Here is a 19,557-nt window from a genome sequence, read left to right on the forward strand (position 1 = left end):
CCAGTCTAAGTGTAGAAACAACTCAAAGAATATAGCTGAAAAATTGGTGCATTTAATGTTGGGACTGTCCTATATCAGAATGTCAAACCAAAACAACTTTCCCGGAAACGGTTCTATGGGCTGCCATAGACGCCCAGTCGGAAGAAGAAGAAGAAGAAGAAATATAGCTGCAAGCAGCCATTACCGGGGCCAAGCGCAAGAAGCGGCAACAGATGCCATCATGTGTGGGAGTGGTAGACCAACAGCAGCAAGGAGCAAATAAAGACATTTTAAGAGAATTTTGTGAAAATGGCTGAAAAATCATATATAAAGTAACTTTTAAGATGATTTAATGGTTTATCACTTTCAACTAATAGGTGGCGCAGTTACGAAATCGATGTGCTGTGGTCAGAGTGAGGTGACAATGACACATACAAAGTTTGGTTTCAAAATGTCAAGGCATTGCAGAGATAAAGTCTGAATAGTCATTTTGGCAGCATGCCTCAACTTTGATGCTGCGGTATACGAAAACGGTTTTGCTATCAACATGAAATCCATAACTTTTAGTCGGCACGGTCTGGAGATGATACGATTCGATTTTAGTGAAAATGAGACAAACGGTCTAGGAGGAGTTCGAAAATGTAGGTATTTCATGAAAATCAAGATGGCGGACAGGAAGATTGGCTGACTTTGGCAAAATTGGTATCTTTGTTTTCAGCATAACCCAAGGAATCAAGCAAGATCAGAGTCATTACAATAGGCAAATTCATTCAAAAGTTATTAGCATTTTTGTATATTTAATTATAACTTTTGACCAAAAGGTGGCGCTGTCTCAAAATCTTTTGAGTACCTTCAGGAGATGGTGCTGGTTGCAAATTCTGAGATTCATAATGTTACAGCAATGCATTTGTTAAGTATTGCATTTTACATCACAAAACTGTATTGAAGTCCTTGGAATGAGCCCATACATGTGTGTGCCAAATTTGGTGAAAATATCTCAATTCGCTTCGGAGTTATAGACATTTATATGAAAAAACGCATCAAAAATGACTGACACGTGACTTTGATTTGATTTTACTACCCCTTACTATCAATATTTTGGCATTTGGGCATGACCATTTAGTTAACAAGCTATGGTTCCAAACTTCTGACGGTGGTATCGTCTCGATCGGACTAACGGTTTCGAAGATATCGGCAAATGTTTTTTAAGCGCTAAATCGCAACGCTACACAAACTGTAATGCAAAACCTAGCATGCTGGGTATCTGTGGACTCGGAAAGGATTCAGGAACCTAACGAGATGACTCCCGTGAAAATAAATCAACCACAGCCAGAGTTATAAGCATTTGAAAAATTAAATTTACCACTAGGTGGCACTGTTTCGAAACTTCTCAGGCTCCTTCAGGGCATCGTGGCATCGTAGTGATGACCCATACCGAGTTTCGTAAAATTTTGTTCATGCGTTCAGAAAATACAGCATTTTAGCACATAATTCAAAATGGCCGATTTGGGAAAATTGGGTATCGCTCGACTCAACATGACGCCCTGAATCTAACGAGACCACTTTTATGATTTTTGGACAAACTGCTCTGAAGTTATAAGCAAAAATAGCCATTTTCTGTATCTCCAGACCAGTAGGTGGGGCTGCGCCGAAACGCTGCATGTAGCCTCAGGTCATGCTTGTGACAACATGTTCCAAGTTTGGTCTCAATACGATAAAGCGTTGCGGAGATACAGCCTTACGTTTGTTTTCACAAACGCTACGTAAAATTAATTTGCGCGGTATTCGAGAACGGTTTGACGAATCAACTTGAATTCCATTACTTTTTGTCCCCACTGCCTGAAGATGATCTGGTGCGATTTTGGTGAAAATCGGACAAACCGTCTAGGACGAGTTAGAAAAAGTAGGATTTTTCAACAATTCAAAATGGCGGCCATAGTTTTATGACGGAAAATGATGTCATAGGATGCAATCAAATCGGCATGAGCTCAGGAATCAGAGGAAAAAAGATTTTTGTCGATAGGCCTTACGGTTCAAAAGTTATTAGCATAATAAAAGTGACATTTTGGACTGGTGGTGGCGCTGGAGGCAATGAGTTAGATACACCAAAATTGGTCCAATTACACCATCAGATCACTTTTTTCTTTGTTCATCTGGCAGTTATAACTCAAATACAGCAGCCAAACAAAATCTAAAGTTAATAATATAAGGGTCAAGAGCCCAACTAAAGCAAACACTTATCGCCACAACGGTGGCTTACAATTTGTGATTTTCTCCTTCAGTGATTCTGCTTGTTAACATCAGGTGTCTTCAATAGTGGTCAATCATCACTCAATCAATCACTTAATTATCTCATTAACTTTAACACTATTGAGTGTTAATTTAACACTCATTTTAACACTTTAAGGGGGCTTTCACACTGGCAGTTTAGTTCGGAACGGGGCACGGTTCGCATGAAAAATCGCTAATGTGAACCCTGTCATGGGACCCGGGTGCGCACTGGGGTACCGAACCCGAGACTACCTGGAGGAGGTGGTCTGAGTTCGGTTGCTCCCGAACCGTGCTGCCATTCGCGTGTATGTGAAAACTACACGGACTCGGGTGCGCACTTGTTCAGGAAGTAAAGTATCCTGCGCATGCGTTTTAGTCGATTATGATGTATTTAGTTAAATAAAACACACGTAAGGGATGAAGATTTACCCTGGATACGAGCAAGAGTGAGTCTGCAGTGTATTCGCACATAGTGCGTGCAATCAGGGCAACAAATTAATGGAAATCCACTGTCTCCTCAAAAGAGTCCATTTGCAAGCAGCGGAAAAACAGCTTATGCGAAACACACACACACACAGTTAACCTGGGTTGTTTACTCAGCTATGAATAATGGCACCAAATTAATAAAAAACACAATATATTGACCCGCGTCGTGTTTTCTATCATGCGCCGTGCACGTTTGCAATGACGTAAGATGCACGCAAACGCACCAGAGTTCGATAGAATCAAGTTGAGTGTGAAACCAGACCAACGCTGCGGGGGGCGCCGGGAACAAACGCGCTCGGGCTCGGACCGCAGCAAACGAGCCCAGTGGAAAAGCCCCCTAACACTCTTGAGTCTGGAGCCAAATTAACTCTTAGGAAAGTTAATTTAACACTGAAGTTTTTGCTGTGTGAGTTCATGGGTGGAATAATAATATGGCAGGACTTTTACTTTCTGACCCCTGGACTTTCCACCTCTGCTTGATGGTAGGGACTTGAGACTTGACTTACTCCCATCTCTGGCGTGAGCAACCTTCTGAAACATAAAATGAAAAATGAGACAGCCTACGGTCTCATGGATTTAACGGACACATGAAATAAGTACACAAGACCGAAAATTCATATGAATTCATGCTGACCGAGTTTCGTGGTGTTTGGATTAATTCTCTAGGAGAAGTATATAAAAAATAAAAGCATGCATTTTCAGTGGATGAAAAAAATCCATTGAAAATCTTCGCCTTTTCTTCGCCTTTTCAAGGCTTGGGTCCTAATAATCCTTAGGAAAACAACAGGGCCTTCGCCTTTTCAAGGCTTGGGCCCTAATAATCCTAAGGAAAACAATAGGGCCTTCGCCTTTTCAAGGCTTGGGCCCTAATAAATATATATATACAGGTCCTTCTCAAAAAATTTGCATATTGTGATAAAGTTCATTATTTTCCATAATGTAATGATAAAAATTAAACTTTCATATATTTTAGATTCATTGCACACCAACTGAAATATTTCAGGTATTTTATTGTTTTAATACTGATGATTTTGGCATACAGCTCATGAAAACCCCAAATTCCTGTCTCAAAAAATTAGCATATCATGAAAAGGGTCTCTAAACGAGCTATTAACCTAATCATCTGAATCAACAAATTAACTCTAAACACCTGCAAAAGATTCCTGAGGCTTTTAAAAACTCCCAGCCTGTTTCATTACTCAAAACCGCAATCATGGGTAAGACTGCCGACCTGACTGCTGTCCAGAAGGCCATCATTGACACCCTCAAGCAAGAGGGTAAGACACAGAAAGAAATTTCTGAACAAATAGGCTGTTCCCAGAGTGCTGTATCAAGGCACCTCAGTGGGAAGTCTGTGGGAAGGAAAAAGTGTGGCAAAAAACACTGCAAAACGAGAAGAGGTGACCGGACCCTGAGGAAGATTGTGGAGAAGGACCGATTCCAGACCTTGGGGGACCTGCGGAAGCAGTGGACTGAGTCTGGAGTAGAAACATCCAGAGCCACCGTGCACAGGCGTGTGCAGGAAATGGGCTACAGGTGCCGCATTCCCCAGGTCAAGCCACTTTTGAACCAGAAACAGCGGCAGAAGCGCCTGACCTGGGCTACAGAGATTCAGCACTGGACTGTTGCTCAGTTTTGCACGTCATTCGGAAATCAAGGTGCCAGAGTCTGGAGGAAGACTGGGGAGAAGGAAATGCCAAAATGCCTGAAGTCCAGTGTCAAGTACCCACAGTCAGTGATGGTCTGGGGTGCCATGTCAGCTGCTGGTGTTGGTCCACTGTGTTTTATCAAGGGCAGGGTCAATGCAGCTAGCTATCAGGAGATTTTGGAGCACTTCATGCTTCCATCTGCTGAAAAGCTTTATGGAGATGAACATTTCATTTTTCAGCACGACCTGGCACCTCCTCACAGTGCCAAAACCACTGGTAAATGGTTTACTGACCATGGTATTACTGTGCTCAATTGGCCTGCCAACTCTCCTGACCTGAACCCCATAGAGAATCTGTGGGATATTGTGAAGAGAAAGTTGAGACACGCAAGACCCAACACTCTGGATGAGCTTAAGGCCGCTATCGAAGCATCCTGGGCCTCCATAACACCTCAGCAGTGCCGCAGGCTGATTGCCTCCATGCCACGCCGCATTGAAGCAGTCATTTCTGCAAAAGGATTCCCGACCAAGTATTGATTCTTGAGTGCATAACTGAACATAATTATTTGAAGGTTGACTTTTTTTTGTTGTATTAAAAACACTTCTTTTATTGGTCAGATGAAATATGCTAATTTTTTGAGACAGGTATTTTGGGTTTTCATGAGCTGTATGCCAAAATCATCAGTATTAAAACAATAAAAGACCTGAAATATTTCAGTTGGTGTGCAATGAATCCAAAATATATGAAAGTTTAATTTTTATCATTACATTATGGAAAATAATGAACTTTATCACAATATGCTAATTTTTTGAGAAGGACCTGTATATAAAGAAGCCGGTGGCACGCCACCATGGTGCCTTTAGGGTTATTGTGCACGACGTGCAAAAACGTAACCCTGCTTTGATTGTCGAAAAGAAGTGTGCTGTAGAGCTTGCATCAGTTTGGGTGCATCAAGTGCGCATCGAGGGCACATATCAACCACAAAGTATGCGTGAGCAACCTTCTGAAACCTAAAATGAAAAATGAGACACCTAATCCATGGGTCTCATGGATTTAACGGACACATGAAATAAGTACACAAGACCGAGTATTCATATGAATTGTGCCATTTGGGACAGGGCCTATGATCTTGAACCACAATAGCCACATATATGAGATAATTTAAATATAGAATAATTTTTAATGTCATAGGATGTCATAGCTCACTATGTTTTTCAGCACTTAAAGCCCATCTTTCAAGTTGAAGATCCCTGTGAATAGACGTGTAGATAAATACCGTAGGAACTCGATTTGCGTGAAGAAATTAATCATAAATGTGTGTTAAAAAAGTTTTTTAAAGAAATTGTGAGTAAAATTACTTCCGCTGTCAAAAACGCTCTGATCGGACGTGACGCAACGGCCGGTAAATCTCATCTCTTCGTAATGGAGTCAGACATTGAAGAGGTTGCAGTAGGGGTTCATGTCAACTCTTCCGATGGGCCATTGCCTTACAATTATGAGCCACCTAGGTGAGAGAGGGGTCAGGCAGAGTTAAGGGGAAGGGTAAATGGACAGAGGAGAGAGATAGAGTTGTGGTGTGAGGAGAATCGGTGGAGGATTGGTCAGGTGTCTTGGTGAGTGACCACAGGCTATAGCTAATTGTGGCTAACGTTGTCTCCATGTTTATCACATTGCAGTATCTTTAATAAATCATATTTAGCAATATTGCTGTCGACTTTGTTGTTTTTCAAGCATCCATGTATATTGTCACCACCTATGCTAGGAACATGCGTCTTAAAATGTTTAATTTAGATCCCAGATTTTCCGAACTTAGCCGGCTGTTATACTACTCCCCTAGCATTTCCGACGGACATTATGTAAATGAGCTCGCATGTACTACGGAGTATGTGTATGAAAGCAGTTAGTGTTCCGGTTAGGACGGGAATATGCTGTTCATGTAAATATAGTCATTGTCACAAGCATCTTTTATTGTCACGTGGACTGAGTGTCTAAGTTTATCTTGGCACATTTTGTTTAACAGGTGCTTGTGTGGTAGATGTGAGGCTATGCCATCAGCAGCGGAGAGTGTGTGCTGTAGGGAGGTCGACGCCTACTGGTCCCTTGTCCAAAACCTAGATCCCCCAGAAGACATTACCTGCCACACACTCCATCCAGGGTTTGAAGCATCCTGTATGAATCCTTTTGTGCTGCAGATAGCATACTTGAACTTCAGACAGGAGCATGGCCCTCTCCAAGCCAGCAGGCCAGAGTATGTTTTGAGCAAAAATTATTTCACACTGCAATTTAAAGAACCAGCTTTTCTACACCAAAATAGTAAATCCTTTTAAGCAGGTTTTTAAACTCAGTGGTTTCCATATACTTACTATAAAAACAACTTTGGTGTTCTGTAGTACAGTAGAATATCAGCCAACAGGACATTCAAAATTTACCATTGGAATTGTTTACTATGAAAACATGGTATGATCAAAATGTAATTAGGTCCCAATCTCCACCACAGGCAGTTCCGATACACAGCATACAGGCAGGTTGTCCGCTGGGCGTACGGAATACTAGGCAGGGACATTAGGAAAGCCATACCTTCATGTGTTGTGTCAGCAATAAGGAGGCAGTTTGCAGAGGAGGGACACACGTACAAAGGTTTCCAGTGGCCCCACTTGGAAGACGATTACTAAATTCATAGTGAAACAAACTGTATTGGTCAAAGTTATCTTTTATTACGTGTTAAAATGCGAGTGTCGTGCGAGATGGAGGCTGACTGCCTCATCCTTGGGAACCTTCTGGAGGGAATTGGTGAGGGGGGGCGGGGCAGCAGAGGACAAGACAGCACTGCTTTCTTGTAGGGCCTGTGGTGACTTTGAGTATTCCTCTACTAGAGAGACCATCAGATTTGTTGCGTATCCTTGAGGAGAGATGTTTAGAACACATTTAATAACATGGTTGACTCACAAAAAAAAAAGATATTGAGAAACTAAGTGAAACTACTAACCGTAAGATGGTTTCTCCTCGATGGGGTGGACTACCCAGCCACCTTTCCGAAACCGCGGGTAGCGACTAGCGTGCCTCACCCTCACTGGTTCGAGCTACATCTCTGTTGCCATTACTATTGAAATGTAGGGCTGCCAAGAGAAGTCTATAGGAGATAAGTAGATAGAACATTAGGTCCCCAAAGCTAACCCAATGCAGTGAAAAGCAACAGAAATACATGACATTAATGTTTTCAGTTCAAATGGGTCTAAGACAATGACTCAACTTTGCAATTATTTTTTTGCAAACAATATGTAATGCTGTTATCAATCAATAACATTTTGGTCCGCTATACAAGATTAGTTTTTAGCCATAATCATTCTGTCATCATTTACCTGCTACAAAAGTATTGCAATATCCTGATTACTTTTTTTTTACTGGGGAACGATTAATCGCATCCAAAATAAAAGTTTGTGTTTACATAATATATGTGTGTGTACTGTGTATAATAATTTTTTATATATAAATATACACATATGCATGTATATATTTAAGAAAAATTTGCATTTATATACTGTATATATATTTATACATAATTAATATTATATATAAATATAATATTTTATATATAAATAACATATTTTCTTAAATATATACATGCATATGTGTGTATTTATATATATAAAAAATATTTATACACAGTACACACACATATATTATGTAAACAAACTTTTATTTTGGATGCGATTAATCGCTGCCCAGCACTAAAAAAAATACCTAATTTTATTAGTATCGATACTTAAGTGATAACACTACCTGCTGTACATCCCAAGAAAAGAAAAGCCAATGTGTTTGGGAGCAAAGTGCAGAATGAGGGAATGGTAGGCCTCCAGAGAGAATGTCTGATGCTGAGGCGACAATTGTCGAATTTCCTTTACCAGTGCTTTCCTGGCAGCTACACTCTCCAGTTTAGTGGCTGCTGGTGATCCTGAATAAAACATGTTCTGTCATATAGTCTGTTGCATTTCATAACACAAGTAATTATTAGTACACATGGGGTTACGTATTGATAAAACCAAACTAAACTTAACAAGCACTGAAAAAAGTTTAGCCTCAAAACATTTGACATCTTTTAACATAGGCTACTATGTTGTACCTGGTTCAAGCCACTCCTTGTTTCTTGCCTCTCCTTCCAACGGTGGATGTGCGCAGCTGGTAAATGCAGGAGTGCTGTGTTCATGTATGTCCTGTACGTGATTTATCATACTCTGCCATTTTGCCTGCATCTCATCTGGATCTCCTATAGGGGTGGAAGCTGCGGTACAGTAGAGATGGTTGATAATGGCTGGCCTCCACAGCTTCAGATCCTCACAGTCCCTCTCTTTTGCAGCAGCATCCAGTGCTTTCTGTACACCTGTTCCAGATCAGACAAACAGAGCAGAGCAAACTATTTATTAGGAAAGTGAACTTAACTACAAAAAACAAGTCTGTTATATAGAACTACCAACATCACAATACATACTTTTCCCAATATGCCAGATGTCAAAGAAATGCCTTGTTCCTTCTGAACACATTTTCTCACGTACCCACTTGGCCACCTAAAACAAAGAACACACAAATTGATTTTATAGAATTTAGAACTTATTTTGAGTGATACTGTGCATGTCAATACTGTTCAGCTTTAGATCTCTCCTAGCATCATTACCTGCCGATTTCTGTCTGTTATCAGAGCAGACACTTGCATGTCTTGGTCCTTCAGGAACTGCATACTCCGCTTTAGACCCTCTAGCTCACACCAAGAGCTGCTTGGGACTTCTGAGCTCTGTAAAATCAATTGATTACTACTGAACAGTATCAGTACTATCAGTAACTAAATCAGACACAAGATTTCTGTGTGACATCAACTTACTTGGACAAGTTGAACATCCAAAACTTTGTTAATCCGATCCTCAATCAAGGAGTAGCTACCATATTTGGCACAGTGTCCAGGAGAATCTGATCTAAGAACGTCAAAAACAGTTACATTTAGAGGTTAATGCAAAAACACACTGACCTGTTCTACATCAGTGACGTGAGCTGGATCATTCTACCTGCAGTCACCAGACAGGATCAATCCACCTCCAGTCTCTTTCAACTCCCTGATGATCCCCCTCTGCTCATTCCTCCAGGTCTGCACGATAGTAGGGATAGTGTAATAGCGCTGATGGCGGAAAAAAGTGCCGGGACTTATGCACTGCAGTCCAAACAGCTTCAGCATCCTGATGGTCTGAGTAGCCATGCAACCTGAGAAGTTGATGGCACCGCTGAGTAAAAGGTTGCAGGCAGGCATGTTTCGATGCACCTTTTCTTGGTTTTGCCAGTAACGCTCATAACCACAAGTTCCGCAGGCCTGAAAGATGAGAAAAGATTCAAGACTCAAGCAGCTTTAAGATGAGGCAGTGAAATGCCTGTATAGTTAAGACACAAATAATTAATATACATACTGTACATTCACAATCTATAATTCAGCTCCTCACAGACAGTTGACAATTAAGACATTACCTGCTTAACTTTTATGAAGGTTCCTTCCGGGTGCATTATGTGTCCCTGGGTTTCCCCACAGCATTGTAGCGACAATGAGTCTTACATTAAATTAGCTCAAATTATATATAGGGAATTTTAATAATTAATCATGAATGATTAATATATTGCATATTACAGTTAAATTGTCGAAGCTGAAAATAGATCGATTGTATATATGAATGATCACCATAATGGGTTGGTTCGTCATTAATATATCAATAGTCTTATTACAGATCGATTAGGCTATAAGAGATAACCTTAAATGGAGTTAATTTAGTTATCGAACAATCTGTTTGTCCAGCAAACGGCCGTAAGATTAACTCATCAACTTCCCAATAAAAGTTATCACTTCTTATAAACTCCAAGAAATATTAATTTTCTGGCCGTCAACATTAAATTTCCTGTGTTTATAAAATTAAACTACTCAACGTAGTAAATAATAAAGCTTTTGTAGCTAAAGGGTCGAACATTTCATTGACTTTGTAAAAATGAGCATTTTAGACAGAAAGCAATCAAGAATATAATGGTTTTAATAATTGGACTAATAATACATCGAACTACAATTCACACATAATATATATGTATATACAACCAGGGCAGACAGAACGGAAGAGATTACAAACACGAATTTACAATAGGATGAGAGAAGGAGAGAAAACGAGAGAGAGAGAGAAATATTAGAGAGAGAGAGAGATAGAGGATGAGAAAGTGAAACTAACGGTCAGGATGAGAGAGATCACCGGGGTGATCGCAGCATGGCAAAAATCACAGACAATAACCCTTAGAGAGGCAACAAGAAATCACATCAATCAAATCAATAACCTATACTTGCGTATGGTTCTCTTTGTGTGAGCTGAAGAACGCAGAGTCGTATGCGTGTTTGTTCTTCGGCGCTATAGGCTTGTTCTCTCGTGTCTTCCGGGGCGAGCAGACTCGCGGGAAGTTTTAAAGGTTCACAGAACGTGAAGTTACCAAGGAAATAGTTCAGAGTTCATCTCCCTCGGGAGGGAGAGGCGAAAAATTAAAATAAAACTTAGTAAAGAAAGAAAAAGAAAAGAAACGCGGTGTAGAGCTCCCTAATGAGCCATGGGACCGGAAACCTCTCACAGGGAAAGTGCTCTCTGAGAAACTTCTGTGTCAGTCTCTTATGAAGAGGAGGGGTTCACGCCTGCTTCGCGTATGTGAACCAATCATCTTAGAGCATCTCGAGCGGGAAAAGTTCTTCTTTGACTTGTCAGGATAATTTATGATTGTATAACATTTTGTCTTTTCAAGCCAGAAAGATTGTACACACAGAATAATACATTTTACTGTAATATCCTATGTATGACTTGTTTAGTCAAAACAAGACGGTCAAACAGGTACCAAGAATGGCCGGAAAGAGTAGAAGAAACATAAAGTTACATTCATATGCAGAATTAAACACATTTAATGTTCACTCACATGACTATAAAGCCATAATACCGGCTACCATGACCTAGGAAAGACCAAATTCATGTTTATACATTTCTTAAGTGGTTATACTCAGAATTCAAGTGGGAGCTGTGATTCCCTTGGAATTCCTTTTGGGGGTCATAAAGTTTTATGACCTAGCAAGAGGGAGAGTTACAGAAGATGATCCTGTTAGGTAATCTTTCTTTAGAAATACACTTAAGATTCGAAGTTACAGACCAGTCTCCAATTACATCTATAGAATAAGACAAAACTAATTAGATATGCATGCATACAGGAAGGTCAGATACAATTCTGTGTTATATACATTAAGGACATTCCTATCCTAAGTTGCACACAAAGGACGTTTGTGTGCGGGTATGTGTGGTGTGTTTGTGTGTGTATCCTTAGGGTATACTGTCCATCCGTGGTGTGCACCACGTGAGGGTTTCGAGAACAACGGGGACCTGTTTCTTGATTGTGCAATGCGTCATTAATGGTTAATCAATGACCTGCTGGCAGACATTGGGGCACCATTTCACATGATTCAAGGTTTTATGAATTAAACCTATATGTGTTCATATTTGTTCAGTAGTGAAAGGAAAACAGGATTCGGTCAGTCGCTACAGCATGCAGGGCAAACCGTGAACAAGGACAGCAACTGCCTCTGGCAAACAATGAACTTGTCAACAGCACTGAAAACAAGAAAAGGAAAAAACACATTAATTCTGACTATGACATTTTTGATACACAATCAGAAACAGTTTCCATTAATAAAAAGGTTTTTACTTTGGGTCACTGAGAGATTCCAGCTCTTCTGGTTCCTCCTCAGAGGACTCACTCAACATCTCCTCCCCTGGACTCCATGACATATCAACAGAATGGTTGATGATATCAGAAAATGACCATTCATCATTACTTTGTTCAGGACTGGCCAGTGGAGTAGATCTGCGATGCTCAAACCTTTCAGTTTGAGTCCCCACAGCCACCATCTGAGGCTTTACCTGAACAGCTTAGATGAAAGAGGTTAATCTTAATAATTGTTCACCATTGTACATTCATTGTACACATGCACTATCTAATGCAACCCAGTACAAAATATCTTTTCTAACATTATGAAGTTCATAATTTTTAATGTTTACTGTCTGAAAAGTGTAAACTACAAAATAGTAACCATGGAGATCATGAAAAATGTTGACATGTAATCCTTATTTGTGATTGTATATGGCATGTATGGTGAATGCTAGATATAAGCTTACTACCTAATGAACGATGTAAACATCTTATATTGCACTGTGATCCACGATGGACCACTACTGGCTCAGGGTCCATTGTAGAGATGTCTCCATCTCCATTGAAGGGGGTGGATTGGAATCCACTGCTGCTTCAATGTATATGTAATGATTGATTATAATTAAGGTATTAATCAATATTTTTCCTTCTAAATATCAAATGAGTTGAATGACTTCTCTGGAGATTTTACTTTATTTATATAAGTTACCATTGTGATTACTGAAATGTTCTTTTCATGTATTCTTTAATGTCTGTATTTGATATCTGAATGCAGTGCTTGCTTATTTAACCCAGCTTCCAGAAATGAAATAGGGACTTGTTTTGTGTTTAAGAAAGGTCTTCAATGTGTTTAAACATATAGGGGTCATTGAAGCCAATAGTTTAAGGGGCAATTTCTTTGTTAAAGCCTTTCTTTCCAGTTAGACTAAAGTTTAGCTATCCTTGAGAGAAAGAACGCATTATCTTGATGTTTTGAGAGGACTCAAATGTTTATAGTGAGAGCCTGGCCAAATCCAACCTTGGAAAAGCTGTGTGTCGGTGTGTGTGTTAGTCTTCGTGGTTACAGGTTAAGGAACCACTGGCATTATTGGAGATTGTCTGAGTTGTTGTTCTGGACATGCTGGCGCCCAGCAACCCAAATCTGCGACCTGGAAGGTCATGACGTGCCTAACTTCAGCTGCATAATCGATGGAGATATGCTTCAGTCTATCTGTATATGTGTGGAAAATTACTGTGTTTATCTATTTCATAGCCAATGAGAATCATTCATCCTGTAAGCAATGACGTAGCTTAGACCTTGGAAATCGTATAACTGCTGTGATCTTTGTAACTGTAAGGGGGCGGCCTACGAACTCCTGTGTGAGTATTGAAGCTGACTTCTGCTGATGAAACTGCAAACTATCTTCAGTAAATATTTTCTTTAATTTTTTATAATTCTGACTCTGGGTCTTCATTCTTCATATCTGGTTCTGGGTCTTTAACTGTATACCCCTTACACCATCATCTTCAGGATCTGAAGTGCCAGTTGCACCCGCCCTGTCTTTGCTGGCAACACTCTCTCCCAAAATCTGAAAACAGACCAAAATTACAACTTTGAACTTTAAAAAATTTAGTCATTTCATGAAAATCCCCCATTCGTGTATTATTTAAAAGACTGCTAATCTTTTCAAAATTGTCCCGAGCTGCATCCCCTCGCATGTGCCCTGTTGATACCAGCTTTGATTAGTCAAAGAAAACCAAGGCAACTTCGATGTAACTAAGAAAACCAGAAAACTAATATTATAAAGCATTACTTGGATGCGTTTCCAAAAAGATTATCTTTAACTCAATAAAATAAGTGTCAGGAGGTAACTTAGAGTCCTGCGCTCCCGCCCGCCGAATTTCTGACCATTACCAGCTATTCCCGCCCGCGCCCGCCGAATTTCTGACCATTACCACCCGTTCCCGCCTACCGAATTTCTGACCATTACCACCCGTTGCCGCCCGCCGAATTTCTGACCATTACCACCCGTTCCCGCCCGCACCGAATTTCTGACCACTACCACCCGTTCCCGCCCGCCGAATTTCTGACCATTACCACCCGTTCCCGCAACGTATGTGTTAACTTACACTCCCGCCCGCAAATTTATTCACGCACAATAATAGAGATGCATTGATTTTGTGTCTTATCCCGTCCCGCAGGAAAAAAACACGTATTTGTATTGCTATTATTAAAGAGATTCATGGGGTTAACGTAACAAGAGTAAGCTGACGGCGTGACTTCATGGTGCCAACTTCTCAAGTCAGAACAGCTACAGTCAGCAAAAGTCATGCCAAGACTAATCCATTATAACGTCAAGAAAAATATATTTGCAGAAATTACATGCAGAGCTACATTTCGATGCAACATGTAATGTATTATAAGACTTACTGTGCAAAGCTCCCGTTTTCGACGCGCAGATTCCCTGCTAACGCTAACGTTAGACTCTTCACTCCCGCCAGATTTTGCTGGTGGACTTGCATGCACCGATGGCAAAGCTCCATTTGCCAGCCTAACCCACACTCTTCGTCGAAATCCCATGCGAAATTCCATAAGATCTCCTTGGTTGTAGCTGTCCGGTGTGAAGTGTTTTTCACATACCACCGTGTGTCTTGTCACCGAGGAGGCAGCGAAATTGCTTCTCTTTGCCTGGACGAAACGTATCCAAGCACGGAAATCTTTGTGTTTCTTGTTTGGAAATCGGTGGACCCGATGACCAGACAAGTTGGAGTGGTTGCATCCGAAACAAACACAAGAATTCAGCATTGTGACAATTCAAACCAACTCAACTATAACGATAACTACAAGCTCTATTTTCTGTTACCACCTCTCAGACTACGTAAACCCACACTGAGAACCAGGGCAGCAACGCCTACTTGTTTGCCTGTCGTTACGTCATATGACGCGTTCTCTCACTGCGTGAAAAGAGCTGTAATCGGGCATTGAAAACTCCTGAGTACTCCTGTGTACTCCACAAATAAACGTGTGTGTACGGGAGTTTGCTGTCCCGTCACATAATCCCGAATACTCCTGGATATGTACCAAGTTTGGGGCACAGCAGGGAGCCACTAAGGGCCATCAGTTACCATGGTGAATAATCCCCCGGTCGGGGTCAATGCAAGGGAACATTAGCATTTCACACCTTTGGGACACAAGGCAGTGGCCTCCTTCAATTGGTCAGAGGTCTTACATAGGATTGGCTGCTCAATGCTTTGTCCCTCCTCTAAACCCCCACACTATTGGTCCAGTTTATTGCCTCATTTGGGTTTATTATTACTCATTATTAATATTTATTATCATTGGTGTTCATGGTTATAATGTCAAGACAATCAGATAGACAAAGTTGAGTTTGTTATTTTTATTATTTGTAAATGACACTGGGCACATGACATATATATATATATACACAGTCAAAATTCTTTAAATAAAAATACATTAGCACAGAATACACTTTACTATTAGTCATACAACATATAACCCCATATAATATATAAGGCCTGTTTATAATATATAGAAAACAATATCATATAAATACTTTAGAATATATAAATAGTACAATATATAAATAATACAATTTATAAATAGATAACAATATGGAATTGTATAGAATATATAAATGCAGTATATATATATAGAAAACTATACAGAATTATATATAATACAATCTATAAATAATACTTTATAATATAAATAATACTATATATAAAAAAACAACAGAATATTCAAACTATACTATAGAATAATATTTTTATTCGTAATACTAAAATAATTCACAGGCCAGCTTCTGTGGTATCCACCGCGACTCGATCTGCACCAACTCGTGCATGATGAGTTCCCAAGTACTTCTGGTCTGCTTCCAGTCTTTTTTGTAGCACCCCACACAGCGCAGACAAAACTGTACTGCGGGTTGGAGCCCGAACAACCCACACCGACTTTCCATCCAAGATAGCATCCTCCTCTTCAGACATGTGGTCAACTGTTGTAGTCTTCCAGATAGCTGCCTCTTCCTCTGTCTGGAGAACGCCAGTCCTGCTGCTCAGCAGCTGCAAAATAGGAGGGAAAAAAGTAATTAAACCACTGAAAATATCAAATTGGTTGGGATGGGAGCCTCTCCCAGGCTGAGTCTTTTACTGAGATTTATATTTATTTACACTTACTCTTCTTTTTCTTTGTCTCATGCGAACAATGATCCTGCTGTCCTCCATCTTGTCTTTGTTCTCATCTTGGGCCATCCTGAAACCCCTTCTAACAGTTTCAAAATACGTCTTCAGGATGCTAGAGAGAGGAAGATAGTGAGGGGGGAGAATGTGTTTATTTATAACTAACTAATCTATACAGATAAATAGTTGTAGCCTTGGGACATTCTCTTGTGACTTACCTTTAAAAACAGCAGGATCTACGTCCAGTACAGCCATGGAGACGCCATTATAAAGATAGGTTGTGACCTCGAGGTTGTGGGGGGAGGATAGACTGTGGAGCAGTAATTAAAGAAGGTTGATTAAAAATATAATTTATAAGAAAGGACTGTTATGAAACAATAGTTCTAAAGATATACCTTGTCTGTGGGTCATATTTGTGTATGTTGTTTTCCCCATTGTGCAATCTCCGTACAGCTTCCTGTAAACATCCAACATAGTATGAGGGCTCAATTCAAATACATTAATAAATAAAGCACACGAAGTTAAGCGGACACCGCCAAATGTTTGTGACGGCCAGAAAATAACTTACCGCAACAGAATTATTTCCAGCTCTCTTTAATTTCTTTGAAGCAGGCTCCTCTTTTGCCTCTTTGAGCTCATTGATGTCAGCCTCCATCTTATCCAACCTCTTGTCCATCGTCTCCAGCTTTTCAAATATCCTCTTCAAACTTGCATTTACCATATACACCAGTCTGTTTTTGTTCGGACTCGGAGTTTGAATAGCCACATTGTCCCGACGTAAAGGAGTAACATCTCTACTCTGCTCTCCCTAAAACTCCAGCGATCTTTTGCAAGCCATCTTGAAGAGCAGAGGACACCCAGATACAAACTGCTTTTCAGGGTCTACAGTCTTTATTGTAGATTGACACAATGTAAAGCACTTATCTAGCCCACCTTTCCTGAATACTAATGAGGGGGGCAGAGGAATAGGGGCAATCTTGAGCTGCCAGTCCCAACACAAATTAGCATTTACAAATCCAAGCCATCAACTAACAGCATGTGGTCAGACAAGTTCCTGTTTTCGGGCCTTTACGGGCATTTACAGGTACGCGTAACAAAGTTCCAAAGATCCCTGCCAAACAGCACATTTAGCGGGCGTATTCATTGTCTGAATTCTCCCGTATACACCCCTTTTGACGCAGTGCTTGTCTCTATGACACTGTGATCCAGAGCTATGTTCAATACAAAATCCCTTAGCAATGTGTAGGACGGAAAAGGGCGTTTTTTTTTAGCCTAGCTTAGAATAGGTACACTTTTTTCTTAATTTCTGCCTGTGGGTGTTGTAAAACATATGTATTCTTATGTATGTCTTTTTAAATTGACATTTTCATACAAGATTCTGTATAAATTAAGTTATACAATTAAATTGAAAGATGGCCTTTAAATGTGTAAATATAGAAGCCCAGTATTTATCTGGAGGTCTTTGTACAGGTTTATTAATGTAATTATATTTTACGCTTATGTGTCCTATGATATGCAATGGAAGTACATTTTAATGTTTAACATGGGTGTATTCATAACACATAGCATACCATATAATATCTTAAGATTATTCATCATTATGTTGTCTCTGCATTATCTGTTTTAATGATATTCAGAACAGAAAAAATAAATGTTCCTTATAATTTTAATTAACACTAACTTTATTCTCATCTGAATTATAAATAATTGATTTCCGTATAAAATGATTTCAGCGCCTCTCTCTCTCACACACACACACACACACAGTCCAATCTTCCCGCGCCTCTCTCTCTCTCTCTCTCTCTCTCTCTCTCTCTCTCTCTCTCACACACACACACACACAGTTCTATCGTGCCAGCGCGCCTCTCTCGCGCGCACACACACACTCCAGCTTAAGAGAAAGGCGCGCGCCATCAAACTGTGTGTGTGTGTGTGTGTGAGAGAGAGAGAGAGAGAGAGAGAGAGAGAGAGAGAGAGAGAGAGAGAGAGAGAGAGAGAGAGAGAGAGAGAGAGAAGCGCGGGCGCGATCGAACTGTGTGTGTGTGTGTGTGCGCGCGTGTGAGAGAGAGAGGCGCGGGCGCGATCGAACTGTGTGTGTGTGTGAACAGTGGAAACATACTCCGTCATTTTTTTCATACAGGACATCATTCAGACTGCAAACTGTTTACTTATATTTGTGTACACTCGCTATAAAACACAACATCCTCAGTCACATACGTAATATATTTATATATAAATATCATTTTGGACACAAGAGGGCAGTATAGCCCTATTTATGATTTTGTATTTAAACTTTCACTGGAAGAGAATAAAAGCATTCTCACTCAGCAGACAAATCCAAACCAAAATATCTGACTTCCTGTTGGTCTGAGCTAATAACTGTAAATTAGAAAGTTGTCCAGCTCGATATGAACAATATACATACTGAGTTTTAAGATTGTAGATAAAAGTATAGACCTAACTCCCCCTCTTTTGTCAAAAGGTGGCGCTACTGAGCCCCTGCACCACGCCCGTTTCTGAAACTTTGCACATGTCTACTGGCTAATAAATGTGATGTGTCTGTCGAGTTTCATGCAATTTCAAGTATGCTAAGAGTCTCAAAAGCATCAAAAAATTATCCTAAAGTTTGATGCGTTACCACGGCAACAGTATCTAAGATATCAATAATCCTTTCACAGGTCTACATCTGCCGTGTGTTTACATCATACACATAAAGTTTTAAGCAAATCGGGTAAAAATAAGAGGGTGATTTAAAAGCATTTTGAAAGTGACACACTTCCTGCTGCCAGTTGGTGGCGCTATAACTTTGACTCACAATAGTCACATCCATGTGATCGGCCTCTTACAGCAAACACACTGCTGAAGTTTCATCAAGATCAGTCAATGTATGCAGAAGTTATAACACACTTCCTGTTTCCATTATTCGCCATAAATTCGTTTCCTCGCCACGGCCAAACCGTTCGAGGAATATCAAAAATCCCCTGGGAATTTTTCATCCTCAATGTCTTGACTTAATGCACACCGAGGTTGTTGACGATCGGGTGAATTCCCTAGGAAAGTGTTTCAAATTCCTGAGCATGAGTTTCCAAACAACCCATAATAGCCGACTTCCTGTTGGGCTGGCGTAAAAAGTAAAAGTACGAAGGATATATGAACCAATGAGATCTATATGTGTACCAAGTTTCATAGTATTACATGCAAGCGTGTTTGATTTATGGACCAAGACTTTTTACCACTTCCAGGG

The 19,557-nt window shown here is 40.2% G+C and overlaps 1 long non-coding RNA gene across 1 annotated transcript; it reads right to left on the reverse strand.

The window, feature by feature from the left end:
- Positions 1 to 8,702: 8,702 nt before the first annotated feature.
- Positions 8,703 to 9,464, reverse strand: LOC143757421 (uncharacterized). The gene is made up of 5 exons (XR_013210517.1): positions 9,440 to 9,464; positions 9,259 to 9,349; positions 9,055 to 9,171; positions 8,872 to 8,947; positions 8,703 to 8,763 (listed from the first exon to the last, which is right to left on the reverse strand). It is a non-coding gene; the product is annotated as an uncharacterized LOC143757421 (long non-coding RNA).
- Positions 9,465 to 19,557: the final 10,093 nt, after the last annotated feature.

This window comes from Siphateles boraxobius, unplaced genomic scaffold (assembly GCF_051911475.1).
Source record: "Siphateles boraxobius isolate OS27281-9 unplaced genomic scaffold, OSU_SipBor_1 30, whole genome shotgun sequence".
Taxonomy (NCBI): Eukaryota; Metazoa; Chordata; class Actinopteri; order Cypriniformes; family Leuciscidae; genus Siphateles; species Siphateles boraxobius.